We start from the raw sequence: 21,498 nt of genomic DNA, 5'->3' as shown, positions 1-21,498 counted from the left end.
CAAAATAATAAATAAGTGAATTTGACAAATTTTGACATGTTAAAACTATTACTAGAGTAGTAAAAATCATTATTCAAAAAAAATTATTCAGAAAAAAACTAGTACAAGAATAATCAGCATGACATATTTATCTTTCTGAAATTCAATACGTATTTTTTGCCATTTTCTGTTGAAACAAGAATAATTACCTGAGGCTAAAAACAAAAGAAAGCACATAAACATCGCAGTGAAGAGATGGGTTTGTGAAACTCTTGCAGCCATTTTGACACAATTTAATTTCGCCGCTCTAATCTCTTTGATACAGTGTTATGGAAAGTTAATGCTGTATAAGCCTCCATATATATATCCATTTGTTTACATCCATTAAGTCCGTGGATATACATGTTCTAGAACTGTTATGTTTTGCTTATATCTTTAATAGTCAACTGATTAAATGCAATAGATGCTGCATATACTTGTAGTCTTATATTTGACAAAAGTGTACATTTTTTTTTTTTATTTTAAGAAATATATTTTTAGTCCTTTTAATCTTAAAATTATTAGTATTAAATGATGTGTTTCTATAATAATCATGATTGTTTTGGAAATTAAGCTCAATATGTTAGTACTTAAGAATGTTTTATTGACATTCAAAATCTTAATATCATTTTTTTGTTAACCGGTTTAGAGGTAAAGGACTAAAAATATACTTTTTAAAATTAAATAACTAAATTAAAATATTATATAAAATCACTACAAAAAAACAGTCTATTAGCGACGGAATTAGCGACAAAAAAAATTTTCCGTTGCTAATTTCCAACGGAATATTTTCCGTCGCTAATTTCTGACGGAAATTCGACAGAAATTCCGTCAGTAATTTTTTCGACGAATTTGGAACGGATTTCCGACAGACTTTAGCGACGGAATAGTTCCGTTGCAAATTCCATCAGTAAATAGGCTTAGTGATGGAATTTTGCGATGGAATATTTCTGTCGCAAAATTTCGTCACTAATTCCATCACTAAATTCCGTTGCTAATTTCTACTCCTATTTTGTGACAGATTTTCTGACAGAATTTGTTTCCGTCACAAAATTCTGTCACAAAATCCATCGCTAACATGAAATTCACAAAATTCTACATTATGATTATAAAATTTGAAAAATTTATATAATATAATAGTGTAATTATTTAGACATGTATTTTAACAATTTATATATCTATATATATATATAATATAATAGTTTAATTATTTATACATATTTCCTGTTGGGAAATAGAAGAAAATTGATATCCTTATTAGACACTTTTTTGAAATTGATTATATTTTTTTGAGCTTGTGAACTTAAATTAAAAATCTGAATATAATTCGTAATATGATTTTATTTTCTTGTTACAATATGATTAATTTTTTTGTCAGATTGCTGCTCTTTCTTTCAACATTAGTGTCAAATAAGTGTCTTTAGATATGATAAGATATGTGAAAAGTTTCTTTAGATATGATGAGATATGTGGAAAACGTAAAGACATGTTGAACTTTTACCTAATTGATAACTTATTTAACAACATATTGAAATATTATTTATTGACTTATTTCCATTGAATGAATAATAAGGGCGCCATAAACTATAGAGTTAAGCTGGAAACCTAATAACGAGGTCAATTTAACTCAATTTGCATATACTTGATCTGTTCGGAAAAAAAGAAAGTTCAAAAGAAGTTTTGGCAAGGTTAGTTTAGATCAAAAAGCGAGTATGTTGGGTTAGCTTCATTATTTGACTGAAGTACTCAACTGATGGTCCATGTTATTAAATATAATCTATAGTGTGTGTGTCCTAATTCTCGTTTGCGACTTGGAGTAATAGTAAATGCTCATTTGATAATGAAATTATATATAAGAATATTTAAAATAAATAAGGGGATGGTAAAGTATAAAAAGAGAATCAATATCTTGAATTTCTAAAACAATAATTATAAATATTTTGAATTTCTTTTTAGTCATCTTGAAATTGAGAAATGATAATTAGAAAAGAAAATTAGAGATTATAGAGTAGATCTAAGACTATAATAAGAAAAATCTTATTAGATCTAAAAATATTTGATTAGAATATTATAAAAAGCTTGACAACTTTACTTAAAAAAAAAAAATTCATCCTGGTAGCATATAAGTTAGAGATTCTGCCCCTATCATTATAATCCTGTGGATTAAATTTAATTTGTAAATTTCATATTTAAATATATCTATATTTTATTGTCAAAGATTTCAAATATATTTGTATTAAATTTGATAAAAATATTTCGAATAAACTGCGGTTTAAATCTTTATTATTGAAGTGTCTTATATTTATGTTTTTTATTTTAACATTATTATATTCTTTTTAATGCTTATTTCTTGATATATCTTATATTTATATCACTATATATATGTATGATATTAGTTTAACATTATTGGACAGTATTTCTATATTATTATTACTATTTAGGTTTTGAGGTATGTATTAATTTTCCCTAATTACATGCTTAGATGGCAAAAATTGCTAGGAAAAAAAAGGAGGGAAAGTTGAGAGGGAAGGTACTGAAAGATAGAATGTGTGAGAGAGAGATGTGATATAATTAAAAGTGAGATAATATATGTGAGAGAGAGGTATTATAATTAAAAGGAATAATTTTAATAATTAATTTATCATTTTAATGCTAAGTATATTTTCTATAATAACAATTTTATTTTATAATTTTTTACTGAAGAAACATTTAATTAGATTTTATATCTATATGTGTATGAAAAATCTTGGCCCTCCAAAATATTCGCATGTTCCCTCCGTTTGCAAAGGCAAAATTCATTTTCCCTCCACAAATATCACAAATTTGCTCTCTTTAGGATTTTTTTTCTAATTTCCTTCTTTTAAAAAATTACAAGAATCGCAAGAGGAGGAGCCAGACCACTTCTAAGGGTTTCCTCAACGCCTAAGGGTTTATTTCTCTAATGAAACCCCTTCACCATCGTCTGCCAGTCCAGCAAAGGCACCTCCAATCCTCCACTCCTACTCTTCTTCCATTTCCCCTCCTCAGATCAAATCGCGCCTGAATGTGCAGGTTTTGAGACTCAAAGTGTCGGCCTTTTGTTTGTGTTGTTGTGTCCGTTCACATTCTTTGGTCTCCTCTTCAAAGTTTAGATTCTACTCCGTTATGTCAGCCTCCTCTATTTTCATCGTTAGCGTTCAGATTTGTCACTAGGTAGCTTCTTGGCATTCTATTTCTTGTTTTCATCTTCTAGTTCAGATTCCCTTTTAGATTTCATTTTATTTGTGGGTTACTTTTTATTTCAAGGTTCAGATCTCCCTTCTAGTTTTGTTGAAAATATTTCTACTGGTACTAAGTGACTGCCTTTTAGTACTACCTTAACTAGTGACATTGCAGAGGATTAGCACTTCATTTGGTTGATTGGATTCTCTGCAAGTCATTCTGGGACATGGAAAATGAGGTACACATTTAGGCAAGCTTTAATGTATACTGGTCTTTGATATATATGCTTTTTTATTGGAGTTTTATATTTATTGTTGTATACAAACATTTGTAATTCCCAACCCTTATTCGTAACTTCTGTAAATTAGGCCTTTTTGCTTTCATTTGCTTTTTATGGTTATTCGTTTTATATTTATTGTTGTATTATTGGAATTGGCTTCTATCTAAGAAACCTCATTCTTCGAGCTATCAAAGTACAAACATCTGATTGTGTTGTTGCTTCCATATTACGTTCATCATAGTCGGTGCATGAGTGTTGTGTAATGGTGATGGCATAAGCATTTGGTTGCTCTTGACGTAAAACTCATGAAATGAGAATGTTGCAAGTTAATCATGTGTAAAGCATCCTAGTTTGTTTATTTCCATTATAGATTCAATTACCTAACTAAAAAAATCCCCCCTTATGTAAAGCTGATATAGATTTCACTCTGATAGTTGCTGTAACATCCTAAGTTTGATCGGGTTTTAATAGCCTCTTTTGGGTTGATTTTGAGGATAGATTAGCAATTTAATCTTGATCTTGGTGTTTGGGTTGGATTTGAGGTTGATTGGAGGCATAGGTGAACGTACCCCTCTCAGGGTATGTTCGCCGCGGCGCACCGGGAGTTTCAGAGGGGAGTGTCTTCTCGGGAAGGTTTGGTCGCGGCGAAGTCTGGGGGACGCCGCGGCGAAGTTGTTTTGGTGAGCGAGGCTTCCCTTTCGGGAAGGTTTCACCGCGGCGAAGGTAAGGGCACGCCGCGGCGAAGTTCTTCTGGGCGAGTGAGAGTTTCCTCTCGGGAAGCTTTCGCCGCGGCGAAGTTTGGAGTTCGCCGCGGCGAAGTCGGTTTTTTCAGGCGAGTAATCCCTCTCGGGATTAGTTCGCCGCAGCGAAGATGGAGTTCGCCGCGGCGAAAGGTCGCGATTCTATATAATCGCTGGAGGGTTCAGTGTTGCGAAAATTAGAAAATCTGAAGGAGGAGAGAGGAGCTCTGCTAGGGTTTCGGTTTTGAGGCTTGGAGGAGACATTTCTAAGGATCCATTACCTCAAGTAAGTGATTTTAACCTCTAATCTTCTTTTTTCTTGGAATTACTTGGAATTTCTGAGGATTTTTAGTGGAACTCTAGGTTTTTCTAAGTTATGATGGAACTGAGGTTTTTGACCGATTGTTTCGAGTTTAATTGATTGCATTGGGTTAGTTTAAGTATTTAATCGGTGTAGTTTCCTTGGATTTAAAGAATCTTGAATTTTTGGAGCTAGGGTTTATGGAATTGGATGATTTGGGATTGAGGATGACAATGTAGAGATTGATTTTGGGTTTTGTGAATTGGGTTATGTTAAGGAGGGTTAAATTGGGTGTTTAATCGGTTTAGAATTGTTGTTGGAACCTTAATTGCTCAAATGGGATGTTTGGGTGTAGAATTCCTATAGTGGGTCCTTGAGGTTTGAACTATAATTGATGCTTCGAAGGAGATTCGATGTTTTAATAGACTTTGAGGACTTTGGAGTGTTGTTTTGATAGTTATACCCTTTGAGTTGGGTAGAGTTTTGATGGGAGATAGGAATTTTGTGTCCCTAAGTGTTGTTTTGGCCACATTATTAGTTTGAGAGCTAATATATGTTGGTTGTGTGTTTGTGTGCTTGTGTAGACCGGTTGTGAGTCTCGGTGGTGCACGGGGCCACATCGTTGGTTTGTTGTTCCTTGCTCAGGCGAGAGGTAACCACTTTCCAATCCTTAGTACTTGCTTCTGTGGTATTGTGAGTAGATTTGTGTTTTATGCTCCAAGTAGTAATTGTGTTCAAACTATATGTTGTATATAGAAAGGGAAAACCGTCTTGTGGGGTTTTCGACTAATGATGAATGAATTTTGGAATTGTGAAATGAATTTTGGAATTGTGAAAGATATGCCATTGAATGAGGTTAATTGTGAAATGATTATTACTCTTGATTATGATTTGAGCATGATGCATAATTTGGGATTTGGTGAGAGTTTGATAGTTACTACCACGTGGTAAGGCCTCCATTAATGCATGATGGTTGGCTCTTTACGTCCCCCATAGTGAGGGATAGGCCTTCGGGCTCATTACGTCCCCCAGAGTGAGGGATAGGCCTTTATGGCTCCTTACGTCCCCCATAGTGAGGGATAGGCCGGGTTCGGCTCCTGAAAATCCCCCAAAGTGAGGGATTTGATTGATGGGATTGCATCATTGCACTTGCATGAATTGTTGTGGCTATCAATATATATATATATGATTTGTGAACTGCCCCACTTGACACCTCACGAGCACCTATTTAGTAGTACCTAGTATTGGAAAGGTTGGTTACTGGGACTTTGTCTCACCCCGTGGTTTACAATATTTTCAGGTGAAGGTTCTAGGCGTGCGCCTTCGGGAAGAGACGCAGAGGCTTGAGCTTGGTTAGCTTTAGGCCTCTAGCTTTATTTATGTATGGATAGTTGTATATTGCCACGTTTAGGGTCCTTTTAAACTATTTTGATTGCCCGTTTATTCGTAAACTGGAGGAAGTGTATCTTCTTCTTATTTCAATTGGGCCGGAGGCCCTTTTTATTATTTTGTAAACTGGAGAATATATTATCTACTCGTTTTGTTGGCCGGAGGCCATTCCTATTATTTTATGAAACTTTGTTATTCGTGGTTGAGATCTATTGGGATGGGCTGATTTTGATGTATGTCGTTACCCGGGCCGGAGGCTCGAAGGCCCAGTGATTGTGATTGAATGATGATAGTTGCATGCAACTGCATTTAAGATGGAACCAAGTTTTAAATGTTAATTTTCTAAAATTACGCAATTTCTTTCTACTATGGTAGTTGTTGTAACATCTTTCTTTTTCTACCATAGTAGTGGTCTTATGACGAGTTATAATGTTTTGAGGTTAAGGGTCTTACAAATTGGTATTCAGAGCCGGTTTGTTTCTTTGAAATTGTTTCTTTTCCTAGTGGCAATATACATACTTCATACATACCTTCCCTGTTTGTTTTGTGTTTCCTTTCTTTCTTTACTAATGAGGGTTTCCATCCTTAGTTGGGGAGAGGAAGGATGGTACGGACACGTCAAACAGATCCAGCCGGTAATGGACCGCCTCAAGAGAGTGAGGCTTTTCTGAGACAAATGAGGGAGATGATGACGGCGGTGGTGGATGAAAGGTTGAGGAAGTTTGAAGAAGACTTCACAGGAAGCACCAAGAGTCGGTCAATCAAGAGGACCGAGAGAATGAGGTGACTATAGAAGCACGAGGAGTAGGAGAAAGAGGGGTTAGGAGTGGTGATCGAGCTGAAGATTTACCTCAGAGGGAGGAGTATCGAGCTGATAGCCAGGGAGGAGGCACTTCAGAGGGAGTGATTTACCCTCTGTTGCTGAATGATATCACTAAGGTATGGAGAGAGGTGCATCGTCATGATCCTCCCCAGTTCAAAGGAAGTTTGGAACCATCAGATGCAGAAAAATGGATTGAGCGGATGGAGACAATCTTTACTGCTGTTCCTTGTCTTTCTCCGCTCAAGGTACAAGTGGCGGTCACCTATCTTGTGGAGCAAGCAAGACATTGGTGGGATAGTACGAGACCCTCTGATATATCTCAGCTGGATTGGGATACTTTCAAGCGGATGTTTTATGATCACTTCTTTCCAAAGGAGTTGCGAATGGAAAAGCAATTCCTATTCTATTCTTTGAAGCAGGGCGAGATGCATGAGGACTAATTTATCACAAGGTTTATAGATTTGGCAAAGTATGTGCCAAGGCAGACGGAAGATCATTCACTCTGGTTAGCTCAACAATTGATGAACCGTGCAAGGCCGGAGTTGAAACAGCAATTGGCCTTGTTAGAGGTCAAACCTTTGAGGAGATGTGTGTGAAGCTGCGGGTTGCGGCTAGAAGGACAAGAGAGGTGGTAGAGGCAAGGAGGGCTGAGAATCAAGCTAGAGCGGCCCGTTATCCTGGTCCTACAGGAGGAGTGGGGAAGAGGAGTCAATATAGCTCTGGGAGCTCGAGTAGCTCAGGGAGAAATAGGAATCAAGGGCAGAATCAGAGGGTGAATGCTCAGAGGGGCTTTATGCAGAGGCGCCAGAATCCAAACAATCAAGCTGGCGGGGGACAGGGCTCCCGTCGAGATTCTTCAGTGACCACTCCAAGTGTTACTGGACCGTGCCCCAGATGTGGGGGTAGGCATGCGGGGCAATGCTGGGAGTGCTTTCGATGCCACCGGTGGGGACATATTGCCAGAAACTGTCCAGAGAGTCAGCCGACACCTCAGCTGGTCGTTCTACTGTTCCAGGGCGTGTCTATGCGATGACAAATGAGGAGGCTTCTGCATCTCCGAACTTGATTCGAGGTAACATTCTACTTGAGGGACATGTTATTTCTGCTTTATTTGACTCGGGTGCTACGCACTCCTTTATTTCTGTGGACTGTGCTCAGAAGTTGAGCTTGCCTGTGGTTGAGCTACCTTATGACTTAAGGTGTCTACTCCTGCTGGAGTCACTGTAGTAACTGGAAGAGCGTGTCTAGAGCTTGCACTTCAGTTTGAGAAGCGAGATTCTACAATAGATTTGTTTTGTCTACCTCTGAAAGGTATTGACGTGATTATTGGCATGAACTGGTTGATGGCCAATGGAGCAATCCTTGATTGTAAAAGGAGGTTGGTGACAATCCCGGTAGGTGCCTTATGTGCTGAAATGTCAAGTGGTCCGGTTTTGTTGTCAGCTGCTCAAGTAGAGAAGGCGGTGAGGAAAGGGTGCCAGGCCTTCATTGTCTTCTTTTCAATTAGTGAGGATGAGGCAGGAGGAATTGAACAGATAGCTGTGGTGAGGGACTACCCCGAAGTGTTTTCGGACGAGGTTGCAGGACTACCTCCAGAGCGAGAAGTGGAGTTCTCCATAGAGTTGGTTCCGGGAACCACCCCAATCTCCAAGGTTCCCTATAGAATGTCTCCTTCGGAATTAGTCGAGTTGAAAAAGCAACTAGAAGAATTGCTAGAAAAGGGACTTATCCGACCAAGTGTGTCACCATGGGGATCGCCGGTTTTGTTTGTGAGGAAGAAAGATGGTAGCTTGAGGCTGTGTATCGACTACCGACAATTGAACAAGGTCACAATCAAGAACAAGTACCCGTTGCCTAGAATTGATGACTTATTGGACCAATTAGTCGGAGCATCAGTTTTCTCTAAGATCGATCTGAGATCAGGATACCATCAGTTGAGGGTACGAGCAGAGGACATTTCAAAAACGGCCTTTCGAACTCGTTATGGACATTATGAGTTTTTGGTGATGCCTTTTGGACTACAAATGCTCCAGCTGTCTTTATGGACTACATGAATCGGATCTTCCGACCTTATTTGGACAGATTTGTGGTAGTGTTCATCGATGACATTTTGATTTATTCTAGAAGTGAGGAAGAACATCGAGAGCATCTTCACATCGCACTACGGATATTGAGGGATCACCAGTTGTATGCTAAGCTGTCAAAGTGCGAGTTTTGGTTAAAAGAAGTGAAGTTCTTGGGTCATGTGGTGTCAGCTCAGGGAGTAGCAGTGGATCCTAACAAGGTGGACGCAGTACTTAAGTGGGAAGTCCCTAGATCGGTAACTGAGGTACGGAGTTTTGTGGGATTAGCTGGATACTATCGGAGGTTTATCCAAGGCTTTTCTCAGATTGCAATGCCGTTGACCAAGTTAACCAAGAAGGATCAACCGTTTGTTTGGACGGAGAAATGTGAATCAGCGTTCCAAGAGCTGAAGACCAAGTTGACTACAGCTCCAGTGCTTACTCTTCCAATCCCCGGAGTACCTTATGTGCTTTACACCGATGCATCACTAAAGGGTTTGGGTTGTGTGCTAATGCAGAACAATAAGGTGGTGGCATATGCTTCCAGGCAGCTAAGGCCACATGAGGAAAACTACCCAACCCATGACTTGGAGCTAGCGGCAGTAGTTTTTGCACTAAAGATCTGGAGGCATTATCTGTATGGCTCCCAGTTCGAAGTCTTCAGTGACCATAAAAGTTTGAAATACTTGGTGGATCAGAAAGAGTTGAACAACCGACAGCGTCGTTGGATGGAGTTCCTGAAGGACTATGACTTCGAGATTAAGTATCATCCTGGAAAAGCAAATGTGGTAGCGGATGCTCTGAGTAGAAAAGCAGTGCATGTGTTCTGTATAAGCTTAAAGGAACAATTCTTGCTCGAGGAGTTGTTAGAGATCCCAATTGTACCGTCGGAGCAGGCTACTTTATGTGCAGTGCTTGGAGATTATGAATTCTATCAGGATTTACGAGCGGCTCAATGGGAAGATGATCAGTTGGCAAAGATTCGAGTAGAATTGGAGGATGGCCCAGTACAGGACTATGAACTTGGAGATATGGGCATCCTGAAGTATAAGAACCGGATTTGTGTTCCCCAGGACGAGGAGATTAAAAGAACTATCCTAGAGGAGGCTCATCGAAGCCGTTACGCCATCCACCCCGGAGCAACCAAGATGTACCATGACCTAAAGCAGCAGTATTGGTGGCCCAACATGAAGAAGGAAGTGACTGACTTCGTACTTCGGTGTTTGACTTGCCAGAAGGTCAAGATAGAGCATCAACGACCTGGAGGTTTGTTACAAGGGCTAGAAATTCCTCAGTGGAAGTGGGACAGCATCTCCATGGACTTCATTGTAGGTTTGCCGAGGACACCCGAAGGGTATGATGCTATTTGGGTGGTGGTGGACAGATTGACAAAATCTGCTCACTTTTTACCCTACAAAGTCAATTATACCTTGGAGAGAATGGCCAAGTTGTACATGGATGAAATCGTCAGGCTTCATGGTGTTCCGTCGAGTATAGTCTCGGACCGAGATCCGCGCTTTACTTCTAACTTTTGGAAAGCGGTGAATGCGGCTTTGGGTACTAAGTTGAAGTTCAGTACGGCATATCACCCACAGACCGATGGACAGACCGAGCGGACAATTCAGACGCTAGAGGATATGTTGAGGGCTTGTGCCATTGAATTCAAGGGGAGTTGGATTGATCACCTACCCTTAGCTGAGTTTGCCTACAACAACAGCTACCATGCCAGCATCCAGATGGCCCCTTATGAAGCACTCTATGGCCGGAAGTGTCGATCGCCTCTTTGTTGGACGGAACTAAGTGAAAGAACGGTTTTAGGACCAGATTTGGTAGATGCTACTACAGAGAAGATTGAGATCATCAAGCAGAAGTTGTTGACAGCTCAGAGCCGGCAAAAGAGTTATGCTGATAGGAGGAGGAGACCATTGGAATTTTGTGAGGGTGACCATGTGTTTTTGAGGGTCACGCCTACTACTGGTATTGGGAGGTCCATTAAAGCGAGGAAGTTATCTCCTAGATTTCTTGGACCCTTTGAAATTCTGGAGAGAATTGGAGAAGTGGCTTATCGAGTTGCTTTGCCGCCGCACCTGTCCAATGTACATGATGTGTTTCATGTGTCCCAACTCAAGAAGTACCACCCTGATCCGTCTCACATCATAGAGCCTGAGGAGGTGGAGCTGGATGACAATCTAACTTACCAGGCTGAACCGAAAGGATCCTTGATGTGAAGGACAAGCAGTTGAGGAATAAGACCATTCGATTGGTGAAAGTCTTCTGGAAGGGCATGAGTCCTGGTGATGCCACCTGGGAGACAGAGGAAAGGATGCGACGTGATTACCCTCGTTTGTTTTCTTAGTAAGTGTTTTGTGTTTGTTTGTGTGGTGTTTGTGTGATTGCTTGAATTTTGGGGACAAAATTCCTTAGTTGGGGAGAATTGTAACATCCTAAGTTTTATCGGGTTTTAATAGCCTCTTTTGGGTTGATTTTGAGGATAGATTAGTGATTTAATCTTGATCTTGGTGTTTGGGTTGGATTTGAGGTTGTTGGAGGAATAGGTGAACGTACCCCTCTCAGGGTATGTTCGCCGCGGCGCACCGGGAGTTTCAGAGGGGAGTGTCTTCTCGGAAAGGTTTGGCCGCGGCGAAGTCTGGGGGACGCCGCGGCGAAGTTGTTCTGGTGAGCGAGGCTTCCCTTTCGGGAAGGTTTCGCCGCGGCGAAGGTAGGGCACGCCGCGGCGAAGTTTTCTGGGCGAGCGAGAGTTTCCTCTCGGGAAGCTTTCGCCGCGGCGAAGTTTGGAGTTCGCCGCGGCGAAGTCGGTTTTTCAGGCGAGTAATCCCTCTCGGGATTAGTTCGCCGCGGCGAAGATGGAGTTCGCCGCGGCGAAGGTCGCGATTCTATATAATCGCTGGAGGGTTCAGTGTGCGAAAATTAGAAAATCTGAAGGAGGAGAGAGGAGCTCTGCTAGGGTTTCGGTTTTGAGGCTTGGAGGAGACATTTCTAAGGATCCATTACCTCAAGTAAGTGATTTTAACCTCTAATCTTCTTTCTTTCTTGGAATTCTTGGAATTTCTGAGGATTTTTGGTGGAACCCTAGGTTTTCTAGTTGTGATGGAACTGAGGTTTTTGACCGATTGTTTTGAGTTTAATTGATTGCATTGGGTTAGTTTAAGTATTTAATCGGTGTAGTTTCTTGGATTTAAAGAATCTTGAATTTTTGGAGTTAGGGTTTATGGAATTGGATGATTTGGGATTGAGGATGATAATGTAGAGATTGATTTTGAGTTTTGTGAATTGGGTTATGTTAAGGAGGGTTAAATTGGATGTTTAATCGGTTTAGAATTGTTGTTGGAACCTTAATTGCTCAAATGGGATGTTTGGGTGTGAATTCCTATAGTGGGTCCTTGAGGTTTGAACTCTAATTGATGCTTGAAGGAGATTGATGTTTTAATAGACTTTGAGGACTTTGGAGTGTTGTTTGATAGTTATACCCTTTGAGTTGGGTAGAGTTTTGATGGGAGATAGGAATTTTGTGTCCCCAAGTGTTGTTTTGGCCACATTATTAGTTTGAGAGCTAATATATGTTGGTTGTGTGTTTGTGTGCTTGTGTAGACCGGTTGTGAGTCTTGGTGGTGCACGGGGCCACATCGTTGGTTGTTGTTCCTTGCTCAGGCGAGAGGTAACCACTTTCCAATCCTTAGTACTTGCTTCTGTGGTATTGTGAGTAGATTTGTGTTTTGTGCTCCAAGTAGTAATTGTGTTCAAACTATATGTTGTATATAGAAAGGGAAAACCGTCTTGTGGGGTTTTCGACTAATGATGAATGAATTTTGGAATTGTGAAATGAATTTTGGAATTGTGAAAGATATGCCACTGAATGAGGTTAATTGTGAAATGATTATTACTCTTGATTATGATTTGAGCATGATGCATAATTGGGATTTGGTGAGAGTTTGATAGTTACTACCACGTGGTAAGGCCTCCATTAATGCATGATGGTTGGCTCTTTACGTCCCCATAGTGAGGGATAGGCCTTCGGGCTCATTACGTCCCCCAGAGTGAGGGATAGGCCTTTATGGCTCCTTACGTCCCCCATAGTGAGGGATAGGCCGGGTTCGGCTCCTGAAAATCCCCCAAAGTGAGGGATTTGATTGATGGGATTGCATCATTGCACTTGCATGAATTGTTGTGGCTATCAATATATATATATATGATTTGTGAACTGCCCCACTTGACACCTCACGAGCACCTATTTAGTAGTACCTAGTATTGGAAAGGTTGGTTACTGGGACTTTGTCTCACCCCGTGGTTTACAATATTTTCAGGTGAAGGTTCTAGGCGTGCGCCTTCGGGAAGAGACGCAGAGGCTTGAGCTTGGTTAGCTTTAGGCCTCTAGCTTTATTTATGTATGGATAGTTGTATATTGCCACGTTTAGGGTCCTTTTAAACTATTTTGATTGCTCGATTTATTCGTAAACTGGAGGAAGTGTATTTTCTTCTTATTTCAATTGGGCCGGAGGCCCCTTTTTATTAATTTTGTAAACTGGAGAATATATTATCTACTCGTTTTGTTGGCCGGAGGCCATTCCTATTATTTTATGAAATTTTGTTATTCGTGGTTGAGATCTATTGGGATGGGCTGATTTTGATGTATGTCGTTACCCGGGCCGGAGGCTCGGAGGCCCAGTGATTGTGATTGAATGATGATAGTTGCATGCAACTGCATTTGAGATGGAACCAAGTTTTAAATGTTAATTTTCTAAAATTACGCAATTTCTTTCTACTATGGTAGTTGTTGTAACATCTTTCTTTTTCTACCATAGTAGTGGTCTTATGACGAGTTATAATGTTTTGAGGTTAAGGGTCTTACAGTTGCAATGCTTCAAGGCATTTGGTAACTTATGACGAGCCTGTCAGTGTAAAATATAAATGAAGAGTATTGCCTGGATATGGCCAAAACATACTGGAATACTATTAATCTAGCAAGCAAATGATGTATCAGACTCATCATGATTTAAAAGAAATTAAAAATACTTGTAGTAGGGGAATCTTCATTAAGAACCTCATGGGGACCAGTATATCGATACTAACATGTATCAATTGAATTCCATCACTAAACTTATACTTTTACAAAATTCTTTCAATATGTGTAACAACCGCCGTAATTCATGGTAAATAAACCTTTTCAAAAGGATAATTGCTTTAAAAGGCTAACCATGGTAGGAAGGACAAACCTAATCAAATAGAAATCTACCATAGTCAATAACAAACCAAATCTTTAACAGAGTAGTAGTTACTGTTCCAGAATAGTAAAGATAGTTAATCAAATAAGAAAGGATCAACATTTGATTTTTCATGTATATATCAAATCCATCAGCAATACTCTGAAATCTCAAATACAATTAAGACCAATTGTAAATGGGCTAGGGCATTTGAAGTCCACCAAAACAACTACCATTGCTGCCCATTATCAAGTGCAATCAAAATAACAATCACATATGTCCAAAAAGGGCTCCGCCCAATAGTACAAGTCTAGAATGCAGCGGAAAGGCTATGATAATGTTAACTAAAACAAAAAGGCCCTAAAGTTTGGCAATATACATCAGTCAAATCATGTATATCAAAATAGAGGCTATACTGAGTGGAAAGGAAAACTCAAGCCTCGGACACCTACCCCTTGGGACCAACACCTGAACCCTCGCCTGAAAAATGTTAAATAACCACGGGGTGAGTCAAATTGACCCAGTAACCACAATTCCAATTCAACAAGTATCCAGGGAGTGATTACAAGATAGTTAAGCGGGCAAAGTACAATTTCAAATAACATATAAGTTAAACATCTTTACAGAAAACAACATATAATAATTCAAAAAGTAACTTGCATGCATAGGACTTCATCAACCATCCTTATAACCTCCTTGTAACCTCTGACAGAAGCCATGGGCTATTCACACATAATAGGATTCGTCTCTTTTACAAGACTGCACCAAGCTCTCCAATAATGAGGTGTAACTCGGCCAAAAGTTACAGAGCTCATATCGGACCATGGGTTCCCTTTCCTTGGAATATGGAAAGGTGTCATGTCCCTTGGGCTGACCCTTGACCCGGCCAAAGGAAGGGTGATACCGAGGGCCCTAAGAATGTTAATGCCAACCACTGGGCGCCAAGTGGCGGCTATACCACGTGGTATAAATAATCAGACCTCCCACAACTACATTTAGCACAACCAACACAGCCTCAATCCAACCATCCAATTCCACACAATTTCATATCCATAAAGTATTCTCATATTCAATAATCAAGTTTGTTCAACATCAACAAGATATTCATAAGATGAAATAATTCATGCCCACTTAACTAATAAATTTATCAAAACATAAATCTTGATATAGATATATAAATTACTTTTCATACAAAACCACCATAACACATATTGAGAACATTTATAATATCAACACATGCTTATAATCACATCAACAAGCATACAAGGTAAATTAGAAAGTGGTTACCTCAAGTTCTTGACACAAGAACTAAAAGTAGGAGGATTCAAGACCCAAGAGCCCAAACCAAGCTCACTCTACAACAATAAGTTTATAAACATATATTAATAAAAAGGCTAATTAATATAGCATTAAAATAGTTTATCAACTAAATCCCCATAATTGGCTTGCTTAAAAAATTATCTTTAGAAAAATAATAATTCATCTATTCCTCCAAGTGACAATTCCTAATACTTCCCAACTCTATTTCTCTCATTCACATCATTAATAAGAATATTTCCTTCAAATCATCCAAAAATCTCCAAAAAGTGCTTACTTTAACTCTTAGAAAAATAACCATATATCAACTATGTCTTCAATCATTATTAAAATTCTATTCCCTTATTCCATTAATCATTTCCCATTCATTAGAATCAATAACTTATAATATTTTCCTCAATTTACTCTAAACACCCAACTTCCACTACTTAAAGTCTCTCCAAGAATCATCAACATTACTATTTCAACAACAATCCTCAAAGTTTAAGCATTGGATCCTCAATATAACCTCAAGTGAACTCAACTAAGAGATAAATTTTGAAATTAATATCATCATTAATACAAATCACCATTTCCCAACCAATCCCTAATTTACATTGCCTCAAATCAACCATCCAACTAAAATCTAAGTCATAACACTCTTATTCTAACCACATAAGCTCTATAAATATCCTAATACTAAATTAGAAGCCTTAAAAATTAAAAATCTAACAAGCCCTAAAAATATTCATTCTGCCATAACTTAGAAAATAAAAAGAATGAGCTAAATAATAAAATTAGGATGAAGATGACTTACTTAGATATCTTATATGTGTCCAAGTAAAACCCCTTTCTTTCTCACACCCTCAAACTCCCTCACACACTCACTCACTCTTGCGCGGCGGCGGAGGAAGAAAGACGAACCAGGAGACGCGAAAGGAAAAAAAAAAAGGGGAGGAGGAAAAAGGAAGTGGGCGTGCGCTACTCTTCAAATGAAACGGTGAGGCGGAGGAAAACACATTCAAATAGTGGGTCACGTGACCCACTATTTCACTCCAAATTCCCACCTTTTTTTTTTTTTTTTAAGATTAAGGGAAAGGGCACGGGATCAACCCTCCCTTTCCTTCAACCGAACAGTGGGTGGCCACGTGCCACCCACTTTTATAATATAATATATTATATATAATAATAAAATATATATAATATGTATATTTTTTTTTCTTATATATATATAATTTATATATTACTGAAATTATAATTTTCAAGTTATTCAATAAGATTTAATTCTAATAATATTAACTAATCTCATAACCATATAACTTAAATCCTATAATAAGATAAAGAAAAAAAAAGGGATGTTACAATATGCATGCAATTTCAACACTAAAACTTTAGCTCTTTAATTTATTATGGTTTATTAGCTTTAATGATTTCTAATTTTTTTCTGATTGTATTATTAATTTTATATTGTTAGGATGTCATTTCATTGGGATGGTCAAAGATCCTATCAGATTAGAATCTGATTTTGAGTTATTACTACAAGCCTAGCCCCAACTATATGCATTGATCATTCCAAAGGAAATAAACAAGAGCTGAGATGTTAATCCCTTAGCATATTACAACTTAAAAAGATTGCAAACATCTTATCCAAAATGCCTATAATTTCAGCCTCAAACATTATGAGCATTATTACCTGAAACAGCAAAACACTTTCCTACTGATTGAGCATTCCATAACTATTATGTAGATTTACATCACTTTTGCAACGCCATAATTGGGCAAATACATGTAAAATCTGTCATTACATGAGATGCTTGGTTGCTTAGAATATTAAGGGACTTATGATGTACGTATATATTGTCTATGTATAGAGTTACCAATTATTGAAATGCTTGGTTGCTTATGCTTAATTTATATTATATTTACCAATTATTGAAATGCTTGGTTGCTTGGTGAGTGCTTTTTTTTTTTTCTGGTTTTAATTTGTTGACCTGATTGTGTGTGTAGGGTTGGATTATAATAATTTGAGATACAGCAGCTCCTTTGATAGAGTTAGATAGAGGTCTAGTGGCAACCCAAACACAAGTTGTAGAACTATTCAAGTAAGGTGACCATTTAACTGTTAGTTGGGTTGACGTATAATGTTTTGTTTTTTTATCTAGCTTGATATATGTTGTTTGATTGTTGTTGGTAGGTAGTCTCAATACATTCCTATCTCTTACATTTTTCAAAATCTTTTTCAGTTTTTTTTTTACTTCAAAGCTATCTATTAATGATTGTTTAGCAAGTCTTGTACCTTTGGTAGGAGTTGTCCTTAAATAAAACTTGTTAGTTTCTTCATATACAAATGTTGACATTTAACTTTGCTTATTCATATATATGTGTGTGTGTGTATTTGTTTGCCATATATATTACTTGTCTTCTCCAATTCTTACATATTATTATTGCACACCTCTTTCTTAGAATGGAAGGCCCAAAAAATCAAAGATGGATGTACAATAGAATAGATCCGTGTACTAAATGGGTTACAATAGAATTTGAGCAAGGTGTAGAGGAATTTCTTACTTATGCAATGCAATCACCTTATTGCCAAAAATTGGGGAAGCTTAGGTGTCCATGTGTGAAATGTAGATGTAGGCCATATCTCATTCTCGATGAGGTAAAGACAAATATTTATAAATATGGATTCATGCCAAACTATTATATATGGACTAGTCATGGTGAGAGAAGTATAGAATATCATTCATCCATGTCTCCAATGCTAGGTGGACCACTTGGTGATCAATTAAGTCAATATGAGACCATGGTGATGGATGCAGATGGGCCGAGTTTTAGGGATAACTATAAAAAGTGTTGAAGAGATGCCAAATCCTGATGCACAAGCATTTTATGACAAGCTACGTGCTGCAAACAACCTTTATGGAAGGTTGTGAAGATGAATCTCAACTTTCAGCAAAGTGATTGTTACAACCACTCTATTCACTTTACACTTGGCTAGAACTCGCTGGAAACGAATAGCCGCCACAAAACACATAGTTAGCCTCCATCACATGGCACTGTGTTTTGGGCGTGGGCCAAGGTTCTTCAATGAACATATTATACATGGAGACACTTGTTTTTCAAAGATTCAATCATATAATAATGTAAAAGTTCAACTTATAATGTGTTTGTTAGTACAACTAATATCAAATACTTGAAAATTAGACCTAGATTTTGTCCTTGTTTAGAATGCTCATAGATGATCATTTTACAGTTAATATTAATGTTATTGTAGACTTTGTAGCTTAGGCTGTGTGATTTTTTTGGCTTTTCTATTGTTTAGTGATCATACCAGAAAAAGATTTTTCTTTAATCTGACTTCTCTTCATTTTTGTTGGGAACTATGTTAGGTGCATTCTCATGGTATAGGAGTTCATACCACACAAATGGTCTTACCATTGGAAATTGCAGAGGAGCCTGTTTACATTAATGCCAAGCAGTACCATGGAATTCTGAGGCGTAGGCGATTACGTGCCAAAGCAGAGCTGGAAAAGAAGCTAATTAAAGTAAGGAAGGTATTCTGGCAATGTATAGCCGATATGGTTTCCTTTTGTTACATTTGCCCTGACTGAATGTAGAATACGACTTGGTCAAACATTTTCTCAATGTCAACATAAAAAAGGATGCTATGAGAACAAACACTTATATAGTTAAAAGCCACATCCAATATGCCCTGGGCTGGGAGGGTGACGATGGCAATAAGTTGTGCTTGTTGCCAATTTCTGTTTTGCATTACTTATTATGCCTTTTTCTTCATACTTGAGGCTTCGTGTAGGACTATCAGAATGAGCAAAGTGATATGAGTGGCTCATTTTGCATTACCTATTATGCCTTTTTCTTCATACTTGAGGTTTTAACCTTAATGTTCTTAAATTTATGACATTTTATTGTATGGGATTATTTTTAAATTCCAAATTGTTTCTTATAAAAAAAAATTGAACTATTTGCAGTTTAAAAACTTTACTTATTATCATGAAATTTATTTCTTTCTAAAAAATTTATTAAAAAAACCTATTTAAAAAAAATAACTGAAAATTTTTTGTTGCAAATCAAAAAATAAGCATAACAATTGAAGAAAAAAAATTTGCGACTGATTTGCAAGGAATTTATGTTGCAAATTCTGTCGCAAATGTGTGTGAGTTAGCGACGGAAAATTTCGTCGCAAAATATAGCAAGTTAGCAATGGAATTTTCCGTCGCTAAATGCGGTACTTTGTGACGGAATATTCCGTCGCCAATTCCGTGGCAAATAACGTAGAATTAGCGACGGAAATTCCGTCGCTAAATACTGCATTTAGCGACGGAATATTCCGTCGCAAAATTAGCGACCGAACACAAAGTCCGTCGCTAAACCAATTAGTGACGAGGCTGTTTGCGGCAGAATATTTTCCTTCGCTAATACTTTACTGATGGAATTCCATCGCTAAGTTCCGTCGCAAATAGATTTAGTGACGAAATTTCTGTCGCTAATTTCCGTCGCTAATAGCTTATTTTTTTGTAGTGAATTAAAGGACTAAAAATATATTCTAGCCCATTTCTGCAATTTTTGTTTCCGTGAGAACCATCTATGAAATTTTATTAGTTTTATTTTGCGATACCTTAAGTGTGAGATACTTATCCCGAAACTTAAGTAGACTATTAATGACAGAGAATCTGATCTGCGCAAGGGATATGTGGAAATCAAAATAAAATAGACTACTGAAATAAAGATAGCACGAAAGTAATAAACCTCAAAAGTGAAAAAGAAAAAGGAAAAAAAAACAATGCTGGATGTACTAAAAATAATATCAAGGTGCTGAATGTATATAAAAAAAAAAGATCAAAATGTTGGATGCACTGTAAAAAAAAAAGGATATTGGATGTATTTAAGAAAAAAGATCAAGATGCTGGATGCATCTTCACTCTTCAAAATTTACAATTTAAATATGACTAGTAAATGACGCTACACAATTTATAAGTGGGGTTGGAAAGTTGAAGAATTCAAAAATCTGGAGAATAAAAAGCATGGGTAATTTGGTATTTTGCTTAACAGTTTTGCAGGTTGGTTCTATTTCGTCTTCTTCTCTTATCAAGAAAGGGAAAGATTGCTTTTTCTATTAAGAAAACAATGCGTAAAATAACTAGCATGACGCATCATACTCAATGTAAACCTTAAAGGTGTTCCTACAGAATCAAACGCCATTAGCCTACCAAGGATTAATTACGTATACAAGGGGAGGAGTTAAAAGTATATCAAAATCAAATCAAGAGCATTAAACGTAGGAGTCAAGATACCAAAGAATTGGGTCTAACAGAAGAAATTAATCCTTCAAAATATGATGAATTAAAATTCGAATTCATAATTCATTGTCATGAATTAAATCACATTGGCTAAGATGGTGAATATGGTGGCAAATACATGTTTGGGATTACTACTTTCACAAATTACTTTTGCATTTTATTATGAAACAAAACTCTCCTCATATATGTATTTTGTAGAGCACAAAATCATTTACAATAAGTTAAATCAAAATCTTTTGCTTCTCAACCCTTTCTTGTAAGTGCATATCGATGTTAACTTCTGTGAGTTTCCCCAACATGATGAGGCCACATCATCAATTGGTTAAGCGTGGTTTTTAACACATGTACATACAATTGCTAGGTAACTTGCCTTATGAATCTAGAAAATAACTCTTGTGAATTTTCAAATTCAGGATGAATTAAAATTCGAATTCATAATTCATTGTCATGAATTAAATCACATTGGCTAAGATGGTGAAGATGGTGGCAAATACATGTTTGGGATTACTACTTTCACAAATTACTTTTGCATATTATGAAACAAAACTCTCCTCATATATGTATTTTGTAGAGCACAAAATCATTTACAATAAGTTAAATCAAAATCTTTTGCTTCTCAACCCTTTCTTGTAAGTGCATATCGATGTTAACTTCTGTGAGTTTCCCCAACATGATGAGGCCACATCATCAATTGGTTAAGCGTGGTTTTTAACACATGTACATACAATTGCTAGGTAACTTGCCTTATGAATCTAGAAAATAACTCTTGTGAATTTTCAAATTCAGCATTAATAATGACATTAATTGATTACCCTGTATTGTCAAATTCAATCGTCAATTTTCGTTACAT

General features: G+C 37.5%; 1 long non-coding RNA gene across 2 annotated transcripts; it reads left to right on the top strand.

The window, feature by feature from the left end:
• The first annotated feature begins 2,964 nt into the window (after positions 1–2,964).
• On the top strand, positions 2,965–19,027 carry LOC114712527 (uncharacterized). 2 transcript variants are annotated; one of them, XR_003737245.1, is made up of 3 exons: positions 2,965–3,457; positions 17,338–17,432; positions 18,720–19,027. It is a non-coding gene; the product is annotated as an uncharacterized LOC114712527 (long non-coding RNA). The 2 variants fall into 2 exon arrangements; XR_003737246.1 differs by having other exon boundaries at positions 17,338–17,437.
• Positions 19,028–21,498: the final 2,471 nt, after the last annotated feature.

Source organism: Neltuma alba, unplaced genomic scaffold (genome assembly GCF_004799145.2).
Source record: "Neltuma alba isolate B1F8T4 unplaced genomic scaffold, ASM479914v2 tig00001829_pilon, whole genome shotgun sequence".
NCBI classification, from domain to species: Eukaryota; Viridiplantae; Streptophyta; class Magnoliopsida; order Fabales; family Fabaceae; genus Neltuma; species Neltuma alba.
This window is presented reverse-complemented; position numbering and strand designations above follow the sequence as displayed.